Consider the following 25,798-nt stretch of genomic DNA (forward strand, 5'->3'; position numbering starts at 1 on the left):
CGGAACATAACAAATGTTTTCTAAAAGTATATCTTTGTTGGGATGAAAGCACATCATTTAAAATTATAAGATGAATATTTTATCCTTTATAGGGACCTATCTGTTTTGTCCTAAGATGATATGAGTTACCCAGTTTAAGTCTAAAGTATTTTCAGATTTCGGGTAAATAGTTTAATAAACTGTATTATAATAATATTGCTTTAGTAAAGTCAGTAAGTGTGCATGAACTTCAGAATTCCAATTTCAGCTGTAAATTTTCTAACTTAAAATCAGGGATAACCAGTAAAACAAATATGAATGAAATATTTACATTGTTCTGCTAGAGAGAGACAATAACTGGAGGACAATCTTGTAACCACCAAGAGGCATGAGGAAAAAGACCCTGCATCTTCATTTTCCAGGGTTTTCTTCTATGAAACTCATGTGCATCCTTGTGCAGAGTGAATGATAAAGTCTGACTCATTTTGGAGCCCTGGTCATCTCTAATTATAGTGCCACTGTAGCACACCTATAATTAAGAAAGAATTAGGCTTTCAATTATAAACCACTATTTTTAGACTTTCACATTTTGATAACTTCTTCTCTCAATAAAGGAGGACAGGTCTTGAATGAGATGAGTCTGAGTAGAAAATGATTTTATAGGACCTATATGCATTAGGTTCCTATAGAAACATAGGTTTGGGGTATAGGAAATGGCTTAATAAATAGACCTGTCATTGACCAGTCAATCCCTGAAACACAATTATTACTTGCAGATAAGAAGTATTTCTGCATTCCTATGCTAAACCCCCCAGACTTCAATCTGTTTATTTCCTCTGGTTTTCTCTGGAAGGAGGAGGGACAGGGTGTATTGTCTGAATAAGTGATCTACTTTAATTATTCTGACTTTGGAAGAAAAAGATTCTAGAACATTTTCAGAATAGAAGTATCCTCCTTCTCATTTAATGAAGTTAATTATTGCATTCTCAGAAGAGATAGTTAGTCTGATAATCCATAAAACTATACTGTTGTTACCCAGCATTGTAGGCTTTTATAGAACTCATAAATAGTGTAAGTGATAATGCAGATGTTTCTTACCTGAGTGAAAGGACTAGTTTGAAATTTTCCTTTCAAATATGTATATATAAATCTTCATATATAAAAAATATACATGATTTATTACCATATGACATGATCGTATATATATGATTTGCCATAAATAATCACAATTACCAGAGAACTATAGTAATTTAAATTATATTTTTATTTTATTATTTTTAAATTAATTAATTAATTAATTAATATTCACTTATTTATTTAGAGAGGGAGAGAGAGGTGACAGGAGGGGCAGAGGAAGAGGGAGAGGGAGAGAGAGAATCTTTTTTTTTTTTTTAAAGGTTTTATTTATTTATTCGACAGAGATAGAGACAGCCAGCGAGAGAGGGAACACAGGCAGGAGGAGTGGGAGAGGAAGAAGCAGGCTCATAGCGGAGGAGCCTGATGTGGGGCTCGATCCCACAACGCCAGGATCACGCCCTGAGTCGAAGGCAGACGCTTAACCCCTGTGCCACCCAGGCGCCCCGGAGAGAGAGAATCTTAAGCAGGCTCCACGCCCAGTGCGGAGTCTCACAACCCTGAGATCATGACCTGAGCCAAAATTAAGTGTCAGTTTCTTAACTGACTGAGCCACCCAGGGATCCTTAAATTATCTTTTAAAAGGTTATAACATTTTTTCAACTTCTTCTGTGGCCTCAATACATACCTCTACTTGTATTTACATATAAAAACTTTGATTGAGGGGTGGCTGGGCGGCTCAGTCAGTTAAGCCTCTGTCTTCAGCTCAAGTCCTGATCCCAGGTTTCCTTGGATTGAGCCCCACATCTGACTCCCTGCACAGCAGAGAGTCTGCTTCTCCCTCTGCCCCTCCCCCTGCTCATGCTTGCTCTCTCTCTCCCCCTCTCAAATAAATAAATAAAATCTTTAAAAAAAACTTTGATTAAACTATGCTTATGCATAAAAATGTTTAAGCTATTATAACAGCTTTCCTATGGAAATGCATTAAGTGCTACTTTGTTAAAGTTGCATTTTGTTTCATTTGTTGCTTGTGTTCAGCAATAACATAATTTTTTTATTGATATTTTACAGAACAGATGTCACTGATCTGTGGTGGCTCTTTATAATTATTTCATTACATCTAACTAATGACTTCTCTACCACAGCTTCCAACATATCCCCTATTTCTATGTAGGTAGAAATATATATATGTACTTATGTACATATTTGTGTACATATTTACATATATATACTTATGTACATACACATATATACACACATATATATATTTCTAGGTTTCTATATATGAATATATGTATGCTTCTAACTTTCTATATATTAATGCATATACATATATATCTTTCAATATTTTGGAAATGAAATGGGTATAGCCATATGTGTCTGTGTATATGTATACACACACATATGTATAGCTACTAATATCAAACTAGGCTCTTTACAGACCTCTCACTCATGCTTAAATATTTAAATGTTTTCTAAACTACTAATTGCTAAACAAGAGCTGAATGTGAATAAATTAGCAATAAGCACAATATGGATATGTTGTAGGTCACTCATGCCATGGTTAGTCATATTATTAGAGAATTTTCTTCTTAAATTTCTTGAAGGAACCTGATTATTGCTTAACCATATGCATAGCTGACAGTTCTGCATGTTTAAGGCTTCTCTAGATGATCCATAACAAGTTGAAATCATTTCTTCGATGGTTGTCAGGTTTTTTTCTCTCTGATATTTAAATTTTTCTCACCATTGCACAAATGCCCTGGAAACAGTATTGAAGTCTCAAAGACTTTAAGAATACATTTAATCTAAGCTGCTAAGAAAGCTTTTGTTCTTTCATTTCAGCTAAATGTAGCTGGTTTAACAGTGTAAGAAAGGTCAAAATGTCCAATGTTTCCTTTAAAAATTAGTGTCTAAGTTAAAGACCTTGCAGTGTAGTCAGTAGTTTCCAAATTTGTAGGAATATAAATAAATGCATGAGAGACCATACTGAACCATGTTTTCTGTGTTCAGTGTGCCATGGAAGGAAAAAAAAAAAAGAATGTGTCTATTTGCTGAATTATGATTATTGTGCAAAGCTGTGGCTTCTTCCAGAGTAACTATGTTATTTCGGACATCCTCCTCTTTCCATACTAATGATCAGCAAACTTAGTGTGCACACCATCTGATCACTTCACATAGAGAACACCCTTGAGATACAGAGAGGAAATGAGAGTTCACATTATCCACTGGGTGAATAATTTGACTATAATCAGATTACAGAGGTTTTCTTTATTGTCCAGATTAAAGAGAAAATACTCCTTTCACAGTACCATCAAATCATGAGGACAGTTATTCTAGCAGAAAATGTTCAAACAGTGGAGAAATTTCAAAATTAATCTCTCATCTCAAAACATTCCCCAAATTCCTGTTTAGATGCCTCGGAGAAGATCAATATCAGTATAAACCTGTAGAGGTACCTTAGATGATGTCATGGGTTCAACTCGCTCTATTTTTGTGTTTAAAATAATCATTGTTTAGTAAAAGAACTAGTGTGGTATTCATACTAGTTGCCATAGTAATTAATGCAGTCTCAGAGTTCTGTAGAAAAGAGGACTGGAATTGTGCAGTCCTTTGACTATATTGGAATCAAAATCTGAACTAAATGTAAATATTGTTAATAAAATTTTTAGAGTTCTTTAATTAGACTTTTGATATATGAAAGAAACCTTGATACTAACGTAATGTACAATTCATGTTTCCAGCATATAACATTGCTCCAGATCATACTGAGTGATTACCAAAAACAGATTGCTAGTAAAGGTGGCTGCTTATTTTCACGGGGAAATGAGAGTTTAGAAATAAAATGGTAATTGGAAAAATCAAATGTCACAGTCCCAAAAAATGATATTTACAATTTCATTTTAAGAAACAGAGAAAGGGTGAAGGGAGTGATGTCAGTAAGATGGTGAAATCGGAAGCTCCAGACCCTCTTTTTCCCACCAGAGACACTGCCTCAGCAGCACAACACTGACCAGTTTTCTTTGTGAGAAATCCAGAAACAAGTTAAGGGGCTCCTGAAAACCAAATGAGTGTAAAACTAGTCATGTCAAACTCCGTAGGAAAATTCATGGCATTCACCATAATCTTCTTTGGTACTGTGCACAACAGTTGGGAGAAAGCACCTGCTCTTGGCTTCTCCCAGAGGGAGAGAAAGTGAAGATTGGACTGTATGTCCATGTTCTGACTTTTTAGAGGAACTGCTTTCTGTGTTGCTTGATTCTAAATGCTGATAAGAAGGGCACCAGGTTGAGGACTGCTGAGGACAAAGGCAAAAGTTTGGACTAGCACACATTCACTCACCATAGACCCCCCTCTCCAGCTCAGTGTGGAAAAAGTGGGAAAGAATCTTCAACTCCCAGCTTCCCTTTCAGGAGGAAAAACGTTGAAGTGTGGGTGCAACGCTTTGGCTTTATTTGGGGAGAACGACTGCCTGAGGGACTGGTTTCTATCTTCCCGTCTCGGAGCACTGATGGGACCTGGCAGATACTAGACACCTTTGGGCTGCTGAGAACAAAAGAGAACTGGATGGTTGCTGCTGCTTCAGAGGACTTGTGGTACAGCAAACAGAAGCCAAAACAGCTTGGCAGCTCCTCCCTTGGAGGAGGGAAGAGGAGAGTGGAACGTGCATCCAATGTTCTCGCCTTTTGGTGATGTACTCAAAGGACTGGTCTTTGTCTTGCCTAACATGGAGTACTAATTGGGCCTAGCGTACTCTACAAGCTGGGGCCACAAAGAACAAAAGAGATCTGGGTGGTTGTGCCAGCTCCAGAGAACCAGCAGTACTGCATACAGATACCAAAAGGAGCAAGAGATTATGAGCTCCTGAAGAAAGACGCTCACAAGTCCCTCTAATTGAAAATTTACACATACAAGTCCAAAGAATACACATCCACAGAAAAGTTTTGAGAAGGCTTCGGAATATTTAACCAGGCTGATTGGTGAAGATCTTTTCCTATACAAAGCTAATCCATAAAGACTGGAAAAGGTGGCTGTTTTTAAAAATGCATGATCCCAAACCAAAGTTATAAGGCCATGAAAATCACAAAGAAATATGGCCCAATCAAAGGAAAAAACTAATCTCCAGAAAGTGACACCAAAAAAAAGGGAAAAAAAATCCAAGTATGTGAATTACCTGACAAAGACTACCATATGACTGTCACAAAGAGGCTCAACGAGCTCAGGAAAATGATGCGTGAACAAATTGAGAATTTCAACGAAGAGAAAACATTTTTAAAAATAGATTTTGGAAATGAAGAATATAGTGTCTGAATTGAAAAATTCACTATAGGGATTCAAAATCATACTTGACCAAGCAGAAGAAAAAATCAGCAAATTTAAGACAAGTCATTTGAAATTATACAAATAGAGGGGCAAAAAAAAAAAAAAAAGGAAAAGGAGTGAAGAAAGCCTAAGGGGCGTTCAAAAGGACTAATATACACAACATGGGTGTCACAAAAAGAGAAGAGAAAGAAAGGGGCAGAAAGCTTATTTAAGGCGGTTATGGCCCCAAACTTCCCAAATTTGGGGGAGGAAAAAAGTTCATGAAACACAAGGATTTCTGAGAAGGAGGACCCAAAAATGTGTGTACTAAAAAATGCAATAATCAAATTGTCAAATGTCAAAGAAAAAGATTTTTGAAAACAGGAGAAATGCGACTTGTCACATACATAATGAGCATTAATAAGACGACTAGCAGGTTTATCAGCAGAAAGCTTGTAGGTCAGAGGGAGTGAGATGATATATTCAAAGAACTGGAAAAGAAAACTACCAACCAAGAATACTATATTTAAAAAAAACTGTCCTTCAAACATGAAAGAGAAATAAAGACTTTCTCAGATAAACAAAAGTTAAGCAAGATCATCAACACTAAAACAGCCTTGCAAGAAATATTAAAGGGAATCCTTTTAGTTGAAATGGAAGGATGGTAAACATCAGCACAAAAGCATATGAAAGTACAGAGCTCATTCATAAAGGTACCTATATAGAGTAATACAGAATATCATAGTACTATAGTAGTTTTGCCTGAGTCTTTTTAATTATGGTATATAGGTTAAAATATAAAAGTATTAAAAATAACTATCTAGAGTATGTTAACTGATACACAATATAAAAATATTAATTTGACATCAATAATATAAATTATGAATGGGGAAATAAAAGAATAGAGTGTTTGTATGCAATCGAAGTGAAATTCTTAAGCCTAAAATCATTTTTTATGGCTATAAGATGTTTTATGTAACTTCCATGATAACTACAAAGAAACAACCTACACAAAGAAGTAGTCGGTGTGTCACTACAAAAAAACCCCCAAAACAAACAAACAAAAAACCCCAATGAAACACAAAGAAAGGCAGCAAGACAGGAAAAGATGAATAAGAAAGCCACAAGATGGACAGAAAACAATTCACAAAATGGTAGGAGTAACCTATCAGTAACTTTAGTGTAAATGGATTAAACTCTCCAACCAAAGATATAGAGTAGGGTACCAAAAGGAGCAGGAGATTATGAGCTCACCAGAGAATTCTACCAAATATTTAAAGAAGAATTAGTGATAATCCTTTTCAAATTCTTCCAAAAAATAGAAGAAGAGGGAGCAGGTCTGAACTCATTTTATGAGGCCAGCAGTGTAAGAGAAAACTGGAGGCTGATAGCCCTAAAAAATATAGATGCGAAAATCTCAGCAAAATATCAGTAAACCAAACTCAACAGCACATTAAAAGGCTCATAGATGACCAAGACCAAGGTGGAGTTATCCCTGAGGTGCAAGGATATTTCAACCTATGAAATGTAATTGATGTGATACATCACAATTACAGAATGAAGAATAAAAATCTCATGATGATCACAACAGATCCAGAAAAAGCACTTGATAAAACTGAGCACCCTTCCATGATAAAAATAATAAACTAGGAAGGGAAACAAATTACCCCACATAATAAAGTCCACATATGAAGCCCACGGCTGACAGCATACTCAATGATGTAACTGAAAGTTTTTCTTCAAAATCAGGAACAAGACAGGCATGCCCACTTATTGCCACTTTAATTTGGCATAGTATAAGAAATCCTAGCTAGACCAATTAAGCAAGAAAAAGAAATAAAAGACACCCAAATTGGAAAAGAAGTAAAATTTTCTCTGTTCAGAGATCACATGTTCTTCTTCTTCTTTTTTTTTTTTTTTAAGATTTTATTTATTTATTTGACAGAGAAAGACAGTGAGAGAGGCAATACAAGCAAGGGGAGTGTGAGAGGAGAAGCAGGTTCCCTGCTGAGCGGGGAGCCCAATGTGGGGCTCGGTCCCAGGACCCTGGGATCATGACCTGAGCCGAAGGCAGATGCTTAATGGCTGAGCCATTCAGGTGCCTCAGAGATCACATGTTCTAATACGTAGAAAACTCAAAGGATTCCACTAACCTCACGCCCCCCCAAAGCTGTTAGAACTAATAAATTCAGTAAAGTTGCAAGATGCAAAATATTCAAAAACTGGTTGCATTTCTATACACTAACAAAGAACAATCCAAAAAGGGAATTAAGAAAACAATCTCATTTACAATAGCATTGAAAGAGTAAAGTACTTAAGAATGAACTAAACCAAGGAGGCAAAAGAATTGTTCATTGAAAACTCCAAAAGATTGCTGCAAGAAGTTAAAAAAGACACAAATGGAAGAATTCCTTGTTCATGGATTGAAAGATTTAATATTGTTAAAATATCTATACTACCACATGATCTATATATTCACTGGAATCCCTATCAAAATCCCAATGTTGTTTTTTGCAGAAATAGAAAAAATATCCTAAAATTCATATAGAATCATAAAGATTAAGAAATAGTTAAAACAACCTAAAGAAATGGAAACAAGCCTTACATTCCCTGACTTCAAAACCTATTAGAAAGTTCTCATACTGGCCTAAAGATGGATTTATCAAGCAATGCAACAGAATAGAGAACCCAGAAGTAAACCCACGTGTATATGGTTAAGTGATTTTTGACAAGGATCCAAGACTGCATAGTAAGGAAAGGACAGTCTCCTCAGGAAATGGTGTCTGAATAACTGGATACCCACATGCAAAGAAATGAAATAGTATTCATACCATACACAAAAATCAACTCAAAGTTGATTAAAGATTGAAAAGATCTGAAACTATACAGCTTTTATAAGAAAATATAGGAGATAAGCTTCATGACATTGGTCTTGGCAAAGATTTGTTGGATAGGACACCAAAAGCACAGGCAACAAGATGAAATGTAGACAAGTGGACTAGATCAAATTAAAAAGCTTTTGTACCGCAAAATAAACCATAGCATGAAAAGGCATCTATGGAATTGGAGGAAATATTTCAAACCATGTATCTAATGAAAGGTTAGTATCTGAACTATATAAGGGACTTTTACACTCAATGGCAAAAAAAACTACTAACCTCATTTAAAAAAATAGCAAAGGAGATAGACATTTCTCCAAAAAAGACCTCAAAGGGTCAAGGTATATGAAAAGATATTCAATGCCACTAACCATCAGGGAAATACAAATCAAAACCACAATGAGGTATTGCCTCACACCAGTTAGGAGAGCCATTAGAAAAAAAAAGTAAATAAAAATAAAAACGTGCAGAAACTGAAACCCTTGTGTATTGTTGGTGGGAATGCAAAATGATGCAGCCCCTATGGGAAACAATATGCAGTTTTCTGAAAAAGTTTAAAATGGAACTACCACATGATCTAGCAATCCCACTTTTAGGCATTTGTCTAAGCAAATTGAAATCAGAATCCCAAAGAGATATTTTCACTACCGTGTTCATTACAGCATTATTCACAATAGCCAAGAAGTGGAAACAACCTGTGTCCGTTGATGGATATTTGGAAAAAGAGAGTATAGTATATTATTCAGTGGAATATTATTTAGTCTTTTATTTTATTTTATTTATTTTTTTTTTTAAAGATTTTATTTATTTATTTAACAGAGATAGAGACAGCCATTGAGAGAGGGAACACAAGCAGGGGGAGTGGGAGAGGAAGAAGCAGGCTCATAGTGGAGGAGCCTGATGTGGGGCTCGATCCCATAACGCCGGGATCACGCCCTGAGCCGAAGGCAGACGCTTAACCGCTGTGCCACCCAGGCGCCCCTATTTAGTCTTTTAAAAAAAGAAGGAAATCCTGCATCAAAAGCTAATGATGTACTGTATGGTGACTAACATATCATAATAAAAAAAATAAAATAATAAAATAAAAAAAAGAAGGAAATCCTGTCATGCTGCAACATTGATGAACGTTGAGGATGTTATGCTAACTGAAATAAGCTGGTTACAGAAGGACAAGCACTGTATGATTCCACTTATGTTAGATATCTCAAGCAGTCAAACCCGTTGAAGCAGAAAGTAGAAATGTTATCATAGCTGGAGGGAGGAGGGAATTGAAAGTTGCTGTTCAGTGGGTATAGTTTCAGTCACGCAAGATGAAAAAGTTCTAAAAACCTTCTGTACAATAATACCCATATAGATAATATTGTACTGTATACTTACAAATTTGTTAAAGATAGATTTCATGTCATGTATTATTTTTTACCACAATAAAAAAAAAAACCTACCCCAGATAACACACACAAAAAACAAAACAAAAAGAAAAAATAAGGAACGAACCTATCTTATTAGGAGGTGTTTTGTAGTATTAAAAAATTTAAATTCATAAATGGTTGATGTTCCTTCTTACAAGGTAGTGACTAGAATTCAAAAAAAATGGCAGATTGGTATTAAAACAAAATTAGAGGCAGGCATGAATATTTATACTTTTTCAATATTAAATGTACCAGTCATGAGGTAGATAGACACATAAGTGCACAGAAATTTTAATGTAGTTAGTACAATATAGTATATATTTAATATATATAATAAAGTACATATTAAGGTGGCTAGTATATTCACATATATGTGAAATTACTTATATATAGTCATTGTCCTGTATTTTTTTGCTCCAACTCGCTTTCTTGATAGTCCTTTATTCTTGACATGGCAAATAAGGGGACTTTATGATAAATCCTTTTATATGGAAGGCAATACCTTAATGATGAAATGACTTTGAACTTTTTATCTGAAAAGATTTGTATCACTGTCTTTAAAATGTTTTTTGCAGGATACAGTAAACTTTCCGTATTGGGTTAGTAGCATGATAGTGGAGGGTAAGAAAGGTAGAAAATACTGTAGTATTTGATTTGCTAGAGGGATTCATATTTATAAGCCAAGGGGCCCAACATGTCTGTATGTTAATGATATTTCATCGACACTCTGTGACTTTTGCTACCCTTTCTCCTTTGCTACCGTTTTCTTGTTTTACTTCCCCTGAGTACCAAGGTTTTTTTGTTTCTTTGCTTATTTAAAAATCAAATTCAGCGATTTTCTTTTTTTATTAAGTTTTAAATTTTAATTCCAGTGTAGTTAATGTACAAGGTTATATTAGTTTCAGGTGTATGGTATAGTGATTGAATAAATCGTATACATCGCTCAGTGCTCATCATGGTAAGTGTACTCTTTATCCCCAATTTCTTTTCACCCATCCCTCCACCCACCTCTCCTCTGGTAACCATCAGTTTGTTCTTAAGAATCTGTTTCTTGGATTCTCTTTTTCCTCTGCTCATTTGTTTTGTTTCTTAAATTCCACATATGAATGAAATCATATGGTATTTGTCTTTCTCTGACTGACTTACTTCACTTAGCATTGCACTCTCTAGCCCCATCTATGTCTTGCAAATGGCAAGATTTCATTCTTTTTTATGGCTAAATAGTATATATATGCCACATCTTCTTTATTCATTCATCTTTCAGTGGACACTTGGGCTGCTTCCATATCTTGGCTATTGTAAATAATGCTACTGTAAACATAGGAGTGCATGTATCCCTTTGAATTAGTGTTTTTTTATTTGGGGGGTAAATACCCAGTAGTGTGATTACTGGATCATAGTTTAGCTGTATTTTTAATTTTTTGAAGAACCTCCATACAGTTTTCCAGAGTGACTGCACCAGTTTGCATTCCCACCAACAGTGCAAGAGGGTTCTCCTTTCTTTGGATCCTTGCCAATACCTGCTATTTCTTACGTTGTTGATTTTAGCCATTCTGACAGGTGTGAGGTGATATCTTTGATTTACATTTCCCTGATGATCAGTAGTATTGAGCATCTCTTCATATGTCTGTTAGCCATCTGTATGTCTTCTTTGGAGAAATGTCTGTTCATGTCTTCTGCCAGTTTTTTAATTATTGAGAGTATGAAAAAAAACCACAAAAGCAGTAAAAATAAGTATTTCTGTAAAGTTGGCCACGTGATTCATAATATAAAAGGATATAAAATATTGCACCATATTGGGGAGGGGAGAAGAGGAGTAAAGAATGGCTTCACATTTAGGCAACCATCATTTTTTTTCTAAAATCAAATTTTCTTAAATAAAATTAATAAGAGAAATTTGGTCATTGTGTTGGGATTTCCTTATTTTCTTTGTGTAACTTCAGAGTACCGAGACACCAATCTGAAGCCTGAGAATGGGACATGTAGTAGTATTTACTTATTTGCTGAAATAATAGTATGTTGTTAAAGAATACAGTGCACATGCTGTAGTAGTGTTTCTGGAAATAACTGTGCTCCCCTGAAAATTTGTTCATTCATAACAAAAAAGAATCTCACAGTCTTTTAAATTAGAATAATTAACCAACAAAAAGCAATTTTGCCCATAATTGCATACATCTTTTAATTGCTTAAGAAAGGTTATACTTAAAATTCCCTATTTCTGTAGATGCCATGTTGAGGTTGGACAAAGAAGCTCCATTAAAGTGTTTTAGAAGCAAACTCTCACATAAAAGATCAAGTTCCTTCTATACATGGTGATCTCAGGTGGCATCAGCATTTTCATCTTTAAACACAGGGCTTGGGTTATAAATTACCTCTCAGATTCTATTCATGTTTGAAACATTGTGACATTTATAAAGAATTAATCATGCAAACTATTATTGAATATATCTTATGAATGCTCACTTGCCACTTTCCTTAGCATTAAATTTCGTTTTGTTACTTTTTATTGTTACAGTTTTTAGAAATTTCTTTGAAACTAAAACTTGCTTCCTAAGTGTTTTCGTTCATTGGTCCTATTCTGACTTTAGTAATTGCTTTCTTTTTCATATGACACATAAATCAAATACATAAGATAACTCATCTTTTCCATAAATTTTCTCATCATCTAACCTAAGAATTCTTAATTCCTTCCACCATTCTTTATTAAATTATATTTTCAAGCCCTTTATTCTGGTATCTATCTTTCGAATGTAGCTTTTTCAGTATTATTCTTTTATTTATTTAAATTCAATTAGTCAACGTATAGTACATTATTAGTTTCAGATGTAGAGTTCAATAATTCATCAGTGTATAACACCAATGCCACATCACATCACCTGCCCTCCTTAATGCCCCTCACCCAATTACCCCATCCCCCACCCACCTCCCCTTCAGCAACTCTCAGTTTGTTTCCTACAGTTAAGAGTCTCTCATGGTTTTTCTCCCTCTCTGATGACTTCCCATTCAGTTTTCCCTCCCTTCCCCTATGATCCTCTGCACTTTCTTATATTCCACATATGAGCAATATCATATGATAATTGTTTTATCTGATTAACTTATTTTACTCAGCGTAATGCCCTCCAGTTCCACCCGCACTGATGTACGTGATAAGTATTCATCCTTTCTGATGGTTGAGTAATGTTCCATTGTGCGTGCACGCACGCGTGTGTTTGTATTCCAAATCTTCTTTATCCATTCATCTGTCAATAGACATCTTGGCTCTTTCCACAGTTTGGCTATTGTGGACATTGCTGCTATGAACACTGGGGTACAGGTGCCCCTTTGCATCAACACATTTGTATCGTTGGGATAAAAACCTAGTAGTGCCATTGCTCGGTTATAGGTAGTTCTATTTTTAACTTCTTGAGGAACCTCCATACTATTTTCCAGACTGGCTGCACCAGCTTGCATTCCCACCAACAGTATAAGAGAGTTCCCCTTTCTCCACATCCTCACCAACATTTGTTGTTTCCTGACTTGTTACATCCAATCTGACTGGAGTGAGGTGGTATCTCATTGTGGTTTTGATTTGTATTTCCCTGATGCCAAGTGATGTGGAGCATTTTTTTATGTTTCGTTGGCCATTTGTATGTCTTCTTTGGAGAAATGTCTGTTCATGTCTTCTGCCCATTTCTTGACTGGATTATTTGTTTGTTGGGTGTGGAGTCTCATAAGTTCTTTATAGATCTTGGATACTAGCCTTCTCTCTGATATGTCATTTGCAAATCTCTTCTCCCATTTCGTAGGTTGCCTATTAGTTTTGTTGACTGTTTCCTTTGTTGTGCAGAAGCTTTTTATCTTGATGAAGTCCCAATAGTTCATTTTTGCTTTTGTTTCCCTTGCCTTTGAAGACATGTCTACAGAGAGTTGCTGAGGCCAAGGTAGAAGATGTTGCAGCCTAAATTCTCCTCTAGGATTTTGATAGATTCCTGTCTCACATTTAGGTCTTTCATCCATTTTGAGTTTATCTTTGTGTATGGTGTAAGAAATGGTCCAGTTTCATTTTTCTACATGAGACTGTCCAATTTCCCAACACCATTTGTTGAAGGGATGGTCCTTTTTCCATTGGGTATTCTTTCCTTCTTTGTCAAAGATTAGTTGACCATAGAGTTGAGGGTCCATTTCTGGGTTCTCTAGTCTGTTCCATTGATTTATGTGACTGTTTTTGTGCCAGTACCATAATGTCTTTTTTGTTTTGTTTTGTTTTGTTTTGTTTTGGGGGTTTTGTTTGTTTGTTGTTTTTTGTTTAAATTCAATTAGCCAACATATAGAACATTATTAGTTTCAGATGTAGAGTTCAGTAATTCATCAGGTGCATGTAACATCCAGTGCTCATCATATAACAGGCCCTTCTTACTGTCTTGATTACAGTTTTGTAATATAGCTTTAAGTCCGGCATTGTCATACCATCAGCTTTGGTTTTCTTTTTCAACATTGCTTGGGTTATTCAACATCTTTTCTGGTTCCATACAAATTTGAGGATTATTTGTTCCAGCTCTGTGAAATTGTTGATGGTATTTTCATAGGGATTGCATTCAATGTGTAGATTTCTCTGGGTAGCATAGACATTCTAACAATATTTATTCTTCCATTCCATGAGCATGTAACGTTTTGCCATTTTTTTGTGTCTTCTTCAATTTTTTTCATAAGTGGTCTGTAGTTTTTAGAGTATAGATCTAAACCTTTCTTTGGTTAGGTTTATTGCTAAGTATCTTATGGGTTTTGGTGCTAACGTAAATGGGATCAACTTCTTAATTTCTCTTCTTCTGTCTCGTTGTTAGTGAATAGAAATGAAACTGATTTCTCTGTATTGATTTTATATCCTGCCACTTTGCTGAATTCCTGTATGAGTTCTAGCAATTTTGGGGTGGAGTCTTTGAGGTTTCCAAATAAAGTATCATGTCATCTGTGAAGAGTAAGAGTTTGACTTCTTCTTTGCCAATTTGAATACCTTTTATTTCTTTTTGTTGTCTGATTGCTGAGGCTAAGACTTCTAGTACTATGTTGAACAAAAGTGCTGAGAGTGGACGTCCCTGCTGTGTTCCTGACCTTAGGGGAAAAGCTCTCAGTTTTTGAGAATGATATTTGCTGTGGACTTTTCATAGATGGCTTTTATGATATTGAGATATGTTACCTCTATCTCTACTCTGTGGAGAGTTTTAATCAAGGAAGGATGCTATATTTTGTCAAATGCTTTTTCTGTATCAATTGAGAGGATCATATGGTTCTTGTCCTTTCTTTTATTAATGTGATGTATCATGTTAATTGATTTGCAAATGTTGAATCACCCTTGCAAGCCAGTAATAAATCCTACTTGGTCATGGTGAATAATCCTTTTAATATACTGTTGGATCCTATTGGCTAGTATCCTGGTGAGAATTTTGGCATCCATGTTCATCAGGGATATTGGTCTCTAATTCTCTTTTTTGATGGGGTCCTTGTCTGGTTTTGGAATCAAGGTAATGCTGGCCTCATAGAATGAGTTTAGAAGTTTTCCTTCCCTTTCTATTTCTTGAAACAGCTTCAGAAGAATAGGTCTTAGCTCTTCTTTAAATGCTCGGTAGAATTCCCCTGGGAAGCCATCTGGCACTGGACTCTTGTTTGTTGGGAGGTTTTTGAAAACCGCTTCAATTTCCTTGCTGGTTATGAGTCTGTTCGGGTATTTTATTTCTTCCTGGTTCAGTTTTGATAGTTTATAAGTTTCCAGGAATGCATCCATTTCTTCCAGATTGCCAAACTCGACAGACTCCTGGGGAAGGAGCAGGGTCTCACAGCAGTTTTGCTCCTTCCTGGGCTGCTGCTCTGGGAGTAGTTGCCGGATCCTTCACACAGAGGGCCACTTCTCCACAGTAAGGGTGGGGGGCGGGGTAAATCTCACAGAGGTTTTGCTGCTCCTTGGGCCCCTGCTTGGAGAGCGGTTGATTGACCATGCAACAGTTCATGGTTTATGGCAAACCGAGCTGAAAGCCCACTCCTGGGCTTGCTGATAGCAGCCAGCTTCCCTGCTCTGATGCCTGGGAACTCTGCCACATTCAGGCACCCCTGCTCTTTCTGTGACCCTGGGGATCATAAGACAACGCTGTCCCACCTAGGATTCTACCCCTCTTCTCCACCTGAGCACATTTCAGCCGGGGATATCCTTCATAGGAGCAGACTCCTAAAAGTTCCAATTTTGCACTTCCCTGCGATATCACTTTCCAGTAGCCAGCTTCTGGAGGCTCCCTCCCCCTGCAATATATCCTATATATCCCCTCAAATTTACTTCTCTGCCCCTCCTACCTTGCAAAAAGTGGTTGATTTTCTATTTGCAGAATTGCACAATTCTTTTCTTAGATCTCAGGTTGAATGCATGGGTGTTCAGAATGATTTGATAGATATCTAGCTGAATTCAAGGGACCAGAGAAATGCAGGTTTCCTACTCTTCCACCATCTTCCCTCCTCCTTTCAGTATTATTCTTCATGTGTGTTACCTAGATATAGGTTGTGACTTGTTCTAACTTCAGAAGATCTTAGCCAGAATATGAGATTTCAGACCTGTTTCAGCTTGAACAGTTGTGTTCTTCAGACAAAAGCATATTTACATTAAAGAAAAAGAAAGGGAAAGGGAAAAAATGCTTTCACTAGAGAATGTACTGTCCAGTTACTACAGGCACACCATTCTTTTACCTCATCCTTGTCTGTTTCACTCACTTACATTTTCTTTTTGGCCTTCAAGGTATTTGAAATTACAACTATTATCTAGGCTTTATAATTCCATATAAAACCTTCAAGTTTATTACTGTTTGTGGCAACTGTATCATATTAATAGATTTTCCTAAAATCACCTGGGTGATTTTAAGACGAATTGCAGTAAGCCTCATATCTTCCATTCTGTGAATATGCAGTTGATTGAAGCCTATGCCAGATTTTGCATTCATCCCTGTTAAATTTCACCTTGGTCTTAGGCTTCTTTGCCCAAGCCTATAAAGTTAAAATATTGATTCTGTCATCTATCATACAAATATCTGTAACTTTGAAACATTTGTCATTTACGTTTTCATCCAAATTGACTGAAACACTGAACTGAATGGGACTATGTATAGAATCAGTATAAAAAAGTTTCCCTTCAGTTCAGTATTTGCTGGTTAATAAATAATAACCAATAAATACTCTTTGAATGTGGTTGATATTTTAATCATAAGCCCTCCTAATTCTAATAACCCTAACTCTCTCTGTAACCAACAAAAGTGAGATATTTTGTCAAATACACTGATGATACCCAAGATAATCTCTGTTCAAATAGACCTTGAATAGGTCAGTTGAGTAACCCCATTAAAAATAAAAGATCTGATTATACGGGATTACTTGCTCTTCCTCTTGCATTATCAATTCACATTATATGCATACATATAAGTAATATATAAGACATAACTAGTAGTATACTTCAGTAATCATATCATTTAGCCTTCTTAAGGGAATGAAAACATGGAAATACCTATTACATTTTAAAATTTAAAGACAGGAGCATCTCGGTGTCTTGGTTGAATGTTTGACTCTTGGGTTTGGCTCAGGTCATGATCTCAGAGTCATGAAATTGAGCCCGCACTGTGCTCTGCACTGAGCGTGGAGCCTGATTAAGATTCTGTCTCTCCCTCTCCTCCTACCTCTACCCCCATCCCTGTTTGGTCTCTCTCTCAAAAAAAAAAAAAAAGGTAAAAAGTAACATTTAAAGACATTGTTTTCTATGCGAAAATTCTCAAAAGGATATGATTTTATATATTAATTAACCTGACTCTGTATATTTAACATTTGAAAGTAATTTCAAAATGCCAAAGATAACTCTGATACATAATTTAACTTTATTTTTGATTGATTAAGATGCTACAACAGATCCAATCTACTTAAACCTCAGTTTACTTATCAATGAATTATGCAATAATATTTAACTGAATTGCTCTAAATTTTACGATATAATCAAGTGACTTTTTCTTCTTAATACATGTTGTTCTTAATACAACATTGCTTATCCAAACACAATGCTTGAGTATTTTTATGGTTTAATGTATGAATACATATATTGAAGATTTGGGTATCCAGATCTTTTTCCTTGTTCTTCTAAGGACTAACAAACTATGCTAACTTAGACAAGTTATTCAATCTTCCTGAGTCTTGCTCCTAAAATAAGGGACTTGGAATATAGTAAATGGTTTTTAAGGTCCATTCTAGTGCTAATCTTTCAAAAACTTTAAGCTGTTAATATCCTTTTACTTATATTCTTTCATAAATACCATTTCAATTTTTAAGAAGCTGAGAAATTGCTAGAATTATAGTTTAATGTGAATCTTGTTAGTATGTTTGAAGAATTGGTTTTATTTAAAGTGAGAGATTAATTATGGGGTGCCTGGCTGACTTAGTTGAAAGAGCAAACAATTCTTGATCTCTGGAGTGTGAGTTTGAGCTCTATGTTGGATGTAGAGATTACTAAAAAAACAAAACAAAACAAACTTTAAAAAAATTAAAAAATAAAATGAGAGACTAATTTTATAGAAAAATCCTAATGAAAATCAATAAATCAAGTCATACTTCTATAAAATATTGCGTTAACTATAATCCTTTAAGAATAGCTAACTTTCGCATTTTAATAAAAAAAGAAAAACATGCTTTGAGACATCATATATAATGCTGATAGTTACCCCATACAGCTGATTTTTAAGGATTCGAAGGATATTTCCCACTGACTTGATTCATGACATAACAGAATTGATAATTTGAATATAAATTTTCCTTTATTTTAAATTCTAAAGGTTATAGTGTTAAAACATCAAATTTTAATGAATCTAAATGAGCAAAAGAATGTCTAAGAAAATGTCTTATTGACTTTATTCAAATGTTTCCTATTAACATTTTACAAGAAGTAAATGGTGTAGTTTTTATTATACAGAAGAAAATCAATAGATGAGCAAAAACTCATATATATATATATATATGAGTTTATATATATATAGCAATATATATATATATATATATAGCAATATATAGCTATATATATATATAGCTAAATAATGAGTCAGAAGTGGTACACTGATGAAATTAAACTCTGATAATCTCTCTTGGTACAACCCGACTCTTAGTTTTCCTTTTCCATTTATTTGTGCTATGGAGGTCCATTTCTGCATCTGATTTTTTTTTTTTGTCATTAAAGAAAATAGTGAGTTTCTTTTTAAATTTAAAAAAGACCTTTAAAAGTAAGTAGTCTTTTATTTTTTTCCGTGTAATGAGATAAACTTTTATTAGCAAGACTGATTTCAAAAGGCTCAGAAGAGGTCTAGGGATTTTATTACATGTAATGGTTATGCCTGAAATACAGAACACATTTTAGGTTTCATTGGTTTCTTTTTTTCCCCTTTCCTTTTTTGTGTTTCTATTGTTATTGGCAAGTAAAGTGAAAAAGTAGTATCAAAAAATGAATTAAGGGCCAAGGTGCAAAGCACTTTTTTGTTTTATTATATTGGTTTTTTTTTAATTTAAATTCAATTAGCCAGCAAATAGTACATCATAAGTTTCAGATGTTAGAGTTCAATAATTCATTAGTTGCATATAACACCCAATGCTATTATATTATTTTTATTTATGTTTTGCTCCATGTTCTCAGCTCATAACCTTAAAAATGGATTTGTATTTGGAACATAAATACAATGTTTTTTTGTTGTGTATGCTCTGGGACTCCCAGAAATGGAGATAAGATGGACTTATATTTTAGATATGTTACTTTCTTATAAGTAACCTAAATCAAATACTTTTTTAGTATGTTGAAGAGATAAATTATATTCTAATTCACAATTTTCATTAATGGGATTTTTACTGGGGGAATCCCCATTAAGACAAAACCACTTTCAGTGCTGGACACAGGCATGAAAGTAGATTTGGCTGTTATATTTGCCAATATAATTCCATTCTTCAAGTTTTTATTCCACCAGTGTCAGAAGAGTTGTCCCCTTTTCTGTAACGCTAATATCTCTGCTTGGGCCTTTGAGAACATTTTTTTCCAATTATCAAAAATGTTGCTCAAAAACTCGTACCCTAAAAGTGTTTTTATTCTCTCCATATTCCTCTGTTCAGATGATCCGTAATTTTGAAAAGTCTCTCTTGTGGCAGTACTCTCCTTTATTTTCAATTTCTCTTCTTCCATTCCTTTGAGCTGATACATTCATAAATTTGTTTCTTAGAACCTCCTTTTTTCCCCTATACTAGCCATTTTCTCCTTCATTCATTTCAAATCTGGTCTCCTTTAGAACTCTGAAAATTGCCTTCCTAAAAGGATCACTAAATGTCTTTCTGGCCAAACTGAAATGTTTTGAGTGTGTTATCATGCTTTGTAAAAATTGTACTGTCTGTAATACCATCATGCAAATTCATTTGATACTTTTTCCTCCCTTAATTTATGAAATCCTAGTGCTTTCTCATATTTTCTCTTATTTCTCTAACCATTCTGTTTTGTCCTTACTAAGGCCACATGCTTTTCTCCTCCTACCACTTGTTTTGTAATAATTTCACAAAAACAATTTTATAACTTTTACCTTTAAATACCATTCACATTTAATAAATATAGTTACGGTCACCATTGAAGGATGAAGCTTTAAAAGTCAATGTTATTTTAGCTTCATTCAAAGAGGTAGTAGGACATGAAGACTTCAAATGATGCATGATACAGAGAGTGACAAGGAGCACTCAATTTAAAATACGAAGATGCCATTGGTTCAATTTGACTGTATGTTGTTTATGTTGGAAATTACATCTAACTGATGGACGACAGATGCACTCTATATGCAGGGCGATTCAACTCTCAAAAATTACAATTCCAGTATATGCTAGTGGATTTTTAAAATTCTGATCTCAAATAAGTGACTGTCACTCAGAAAATATAGAAGCATTTTTTTTTTTTTTTTTTTTTTTTTAGGGATTGAAGATTTGTTAACAGGACAGAATAACAGAATGAGACCTATGTGAAGTTTTTTTTTTCTTTCTTTCTTTCTTTTGCCTGCCAACTCTAGTGGTTTCCAGGAACAGTTTGAATTTTGGCTGCTGCCTGCAATGAAGCAATGAGCCACGCTATGAGTTCCACAGGAACGTTAAAGAATCAGACAAAAGGATAAAATCCTAAAATGAAGGGCAATTATCTTTTGTCCCAAGTGCAAATTTTTATAGAATGTCAACCAAATGGACTAGGAAATAAGTTATTAATTCACAGTTTGACACTTCAATTTATTAATTTACTTTTTAGTAATCTCTACACCCAACGTGAGGCTCAAACTCACGATCCCAAGATCAAGAGTCCCATGCTGTTCTGACTGAGCCACTTTGACACTCTAATCTATATATTTAGATGCTTTAGGTCAAGTTCTTGCACTCACAGAGAGACTCACCTTCTTACTAGTCGTTATACTACCTCAGACATTGTAGTTTTTCTAGGAAAAAAGAAAGAGTTTGTCATGAAAAGTATCTCTATTCATGTATGAAGGGAAAATAAGGTTGAGAGATTACCACAGTGGGGAGCACAGCTCTAAAAATGCTTTAATTTAACTCCTGGTATAAAGTCATATCGGCCATTTGAAAATCTTCACTTAGAACTTTTGAGATGTCATTTGTGTTTGGAAATCATTTAGAATTTCCATTCTAGCAACAAATATTCTCCTGACATTATCATAGGTATTTTGATATTTTATAGTAGTGGATAAATGACATTGGTTTTTTTGGAAAGTGAACTGTGTAAGGATTAATAGACTAGTAAAGAATGTCTGTAATGCAGGACCCATGCTTCTACTAATTCTTGAGTAAATGTGTATGTTTCAGAATGGTAACAACCATTTCCTTTAAAAAGTCATTTTTTTCCCAAAGGGAGAAAGGCTTATTTAGCTGTTATAAAAAATTAATCTTGTATTACTGTATATGAAGAATAAATAAAACTAAATTAAAATGACTATTCTTTCACAAAAAAGGAAGCCATTTTCTCTTTAGATATAATTAGATCCAGTCTGTTTAGTTTTTTTGTTTGTTTGTTTGTTTGTTTTGTAAAGATTTTATTTGTCTTAGAGAGGAAGTGTGAACAGGGGGAGGGGCAGAGGGAAGAGAGAGAGGGAATCTCAGTCAGATGCCTCATGGAGCATGGAGCCCAATGGGGGCTCAATCCCTTGACCCTGAGATCATAACCTGAGCTGAAACCAAGGGTCTGACACTCAACCGACTGAGTCACCCATGCACCCTTGGTCTGTATAGTTTATATGGAGCTTTTCCCCAATAACACTAGACAGTGGGTATATTTTCTAAGTGGACATTAAAATTTCAAATAGTCATTTTTGTGAAATCTTAGTCAAATCAATATGCCTATTAGTCAAATCAATATGCCTAATATCAAACCATAGAAAGAGATTTGACCAGCCATGTTCAGAGTCTTGGCTGCTTAAGAAACACAAGGTAGTCCGGACTGTTGTCCTGACCAAGCTATCATCTGTCACCTCTTAACAGGGCATCACTTATCTCCTCATAAAAATGTGATGGCAGATGCCATCCTGAAGAAATTCATTTCACTTTATCATACTTCCTGAAAGAACTGCTGTCCTTGATTTAACATTAAACTTAAAAAGTACAGTCTTTCTTGGCTTAGCTATAGTTGATATTTTAAAAATACCTGCATGTTGAGGGCATTTAAATCTGGTGAAAGCAGTACTTAGGTTTGGGAGAGAGGTGGAAAGGGAGTTATGATGATTCCTAATAAAGGCTTAGATGGCCCTGGGAGATTAGAAACGAATGCCAGTCCTTCATTTTCCTTCTGCATTGCACCATTCTCTTCTCTCTGGACCGCTATTACAAAGTACAGAAAAGTGTGTGGTTTATTTAAAAAGTCAATATGATTTGCCTGTGTTCTATCTTCTGTGCTAAAACATGCTGAGATTTAAACATTGCTTAGAAGGGTAGTGATCGTCATTGCCTGGTGCGCATGTTCAAAGTCCATACGCTGGGGCTAATTGAGTCAATTTGATCAGTATTTGACCTACAGTTTTCGGATAATTGCCTACATTTTCTGGATGCTTTTGCTGTAGAATATGCCTGTAATGTAAACTACTGGGATACAGAATTTTAATAGGGAACACTATATATATTACCTTAGTTGACCACATCGGATTTTCTTAATTTGGAAAAAAATCCCAATTTTTCTTTTTAATCTATTGTAAGTATAGTCTAAGAAATAACTTATCAAGAGGTTGGGATAGTTAGGAAGATTGTAGTGTTCTCTCTAGTGTATCAGATAACCCATTAACTCACAAATTAGGACAAACTAAACATTGTCACCTAAACTAACCCGGCAGTAAAAATAACTATAATTTCTCATGCAGGCTCTTGGATCGGAGGCCTAGGGAGAGTTTCCCTTGGCCTTTGGATTGCCTTTTTGCTGATTTTTTTTCAGTTGCTGTGGTTTTGAAGAACAGGCTTTCTAGGCATCATCTATTTACTTATTTAGTTCAGACTAATAATTTTCCTGAGATAGTCAATAAAAATTAAACACAGATCCTCTGAACCGTCTCTCAGTAAATATCTAGTCAGATTGTTTCTGTTCTTTTTTTTGAAGGCAGCTAGAAAGTTCAAATCAAATGTCTTGAATGACACTTTCAACAAAATGGTATTATACTGTTTGTGAATTACCTTTCTTGTGCACCTTTGGCCAAATCTGTTCAAACAAATAGTTCTTGAACAGATACGGTTATGAAAACATTTCATTACCTTTGTTAAGGAAGCAAACAGTAAACTAAGAACTGGGAGACAAATGAATGAACCCATTGGGAAAATGTATGTATCTTTCAAAAATTCTGACCTATGAAAAAATTACTTTTAGCCTTATGCAGTATCAGCAGAAACTTTATAATTTATAGATTATATTAATTTATAGATTTTTTATTAATCCACCATTATATCATAAATCCTACTCAGTTAAAAAATATGCCATGTTATAATACATGTGGGGCCTAATCAATCACAAAAAGTGACTGATTTAACTTACTAGAACTTACATGTCTAGATTACTGTATCAGAACCTGCATTATTTTCCAAATGATTCAAAGCTACAAACACAGAGACTGAGTAGCTGTGTCAAAACACCATAGCTAGGGATGCCTGGGTGGCTCAGTCAGTTGAGCACCCCACTCTTGGTTTCGGCTCAGGTGATAATCTCAGGGCCATGATCACAGGGTTGTGAGATTGAACCCCATGTTGGGCTCCATGTTCAGTGGGGAGTCTGCTTGAGAGTCTCTCTCTCTGCCCCTCCCCCACTCTCACATACTCTCTTTCTCAAACAAATAAATAAATCTTAAAAAAAAAACACTAAAGCTATATATGTATTTTTTCCATATTGCATTTTAAAATCCTCTACTGCTTAGAAATAATATTTTATTTACACATTGAAAAATATCCTTAAACTAACGGGAAAGATTTTATGAATGAAACAGGAATTTTTCTTCACTTAATGAATATTATTTTTTACATATTTCAAGTCATCTAAAAGTCCCTTAAAAATTTAGTCTTTACCAATAAAAAAGCAGACTCTTAACTATAGAGAACAAACTGATGGTTACCAGAGGGGAAGTAGATGGGATGGGTGAAACAGGTGATGGGGATTAAGAGTACGCTTATCATGATGCGCACTGAGCAATGTATAGCATTGTTCAGTCACTATATTATACACCTGAAACTAATATAACACCATATGTTAATTATACTGGAATTAAAAAAAAAAACAAGTATGTTTGGAACAACTTGAATATGTTAATCTAAAAACAGTCTTTTTAAAAAGAAGTCATCTTTTGTTTAATTTCTATTTTTCCTTTCACATCTTTGTTAATTTTTGGATTTTCCCTGAAGGGCACACATATTTATGAAGCATTTTATGAAATATATTTATGTCCCAAAATTGATATTTCGAACTTGGAATAATCGATAGTTAATGAATGAGGTGATACAATTATTCTATAATTTAATTTTGAAATCTTCTTTATCAGCATGTGATTTTTTTTTCCAAAACATTTTGATATTACCTATTTTTGTGGAAATTTGCTATAAAAAGACCTTGAAGTTTTATGAGTTTGCATGATATATAATCAAACTAAACTAATGTAGATCTTTTAATTTGGTAGAGACTACGAAGGGAAAATGTAGGAGAAAAAACAGGATAAATATCTTGTACAGTAGGCAAAGATGCAGATAAAGCAAAGACAGTCTTTCTAAACAATTTGCAGGGCTTATTCAGTTAGCATACATTAATTATGAATCTCTTATGTGCAAGATGCACTAGACACCATGAGGTTTATGAAGATAAAATTTCCCTACTTGGGGACCTAGTAGAGTTTTCAGTGTCATGGATGTACTGTCACAGCAAAGAGGAAACCTGATTTGCTAAGTAATTGAGTTTTAAATCTGTTTCCTCAGGAAGGGGCAGTGTTTAGAAATAGAAACAGATTTAAGAATGGTTTAGGTAAATTATTAGATAATAAGAATATTATTAATAAGTAAGGAACTCATATAAGTTTAGGGTGAAGTATTTTTTGGGAGGGCATCTGGCTCTTCTCACGGCAGAGACCCCTGGGCTGGCATGGTCTGTGAGCTGTCTCTACAGGGCAGTCCCTCTTCAGATGGAGACAATGAAAAGGCACAACCAATGTCTGAGCACCTCTTGCTGTTACTTGAATTATAAACTTCGGTGATACAAGTCTACCCCATACTTTATTTACACTCGACTCTGGATTTTTACCAAAATAGAGTACGTGTGTGTGTGTGTGTGTGTATGTGTGTGTGTGTGTGTACATATATGTCTATGTATACGTCTATGTCTATGTCTATGTCTCTATCTATCTGTCTATCTATCTACGTACATATCTGCCCTAGTTCCCAGGGCAGCATTCTAAACAAATGTCAATTTACATTGTGTTTGCTTATAATGAATTGATCTATCCTTGCTTTCTCTAAGATAAAGATTATATTTTCAAAATTCCTTTGAGTAAAAAACAAAAATCCCCCCAAATCTCATGAATCGTAAAAGTAAGTTTTCAATTTCCCGTTTCCATTTCAAACCTCCTATGTTACAATAATAAA

The 25,798-nt window shown here is 34.8% G+C and overlaps 1 protein-coding gene across 1 annotated transcript in view; it reads left to right on the plus strand.

The window, feature by feature from the left end:
- Positions 1 to 25,798, plus strand: part of GRIA2 (glutamate ionotropic receptor AMPA type subunit 2) — a 146,695-nt gene that overhangs the window by 116,379 nt on the left and 4,518 nt on the right. The window lies entirely within an intron of this gene.

Source organism: Ursus americanus, chromosome 13 (genome assembly GCF_024610735.1).
Source record: "Ursus americanus isolate L20-20 chromosome 13, mUrsAme1.1.p, whole genome shotgun sequence".
NCBI lineage: Eukaryota > Metazoa > Chordata > Mammalia > Carnivora > Ursidae > Ursus > Ursus americanus.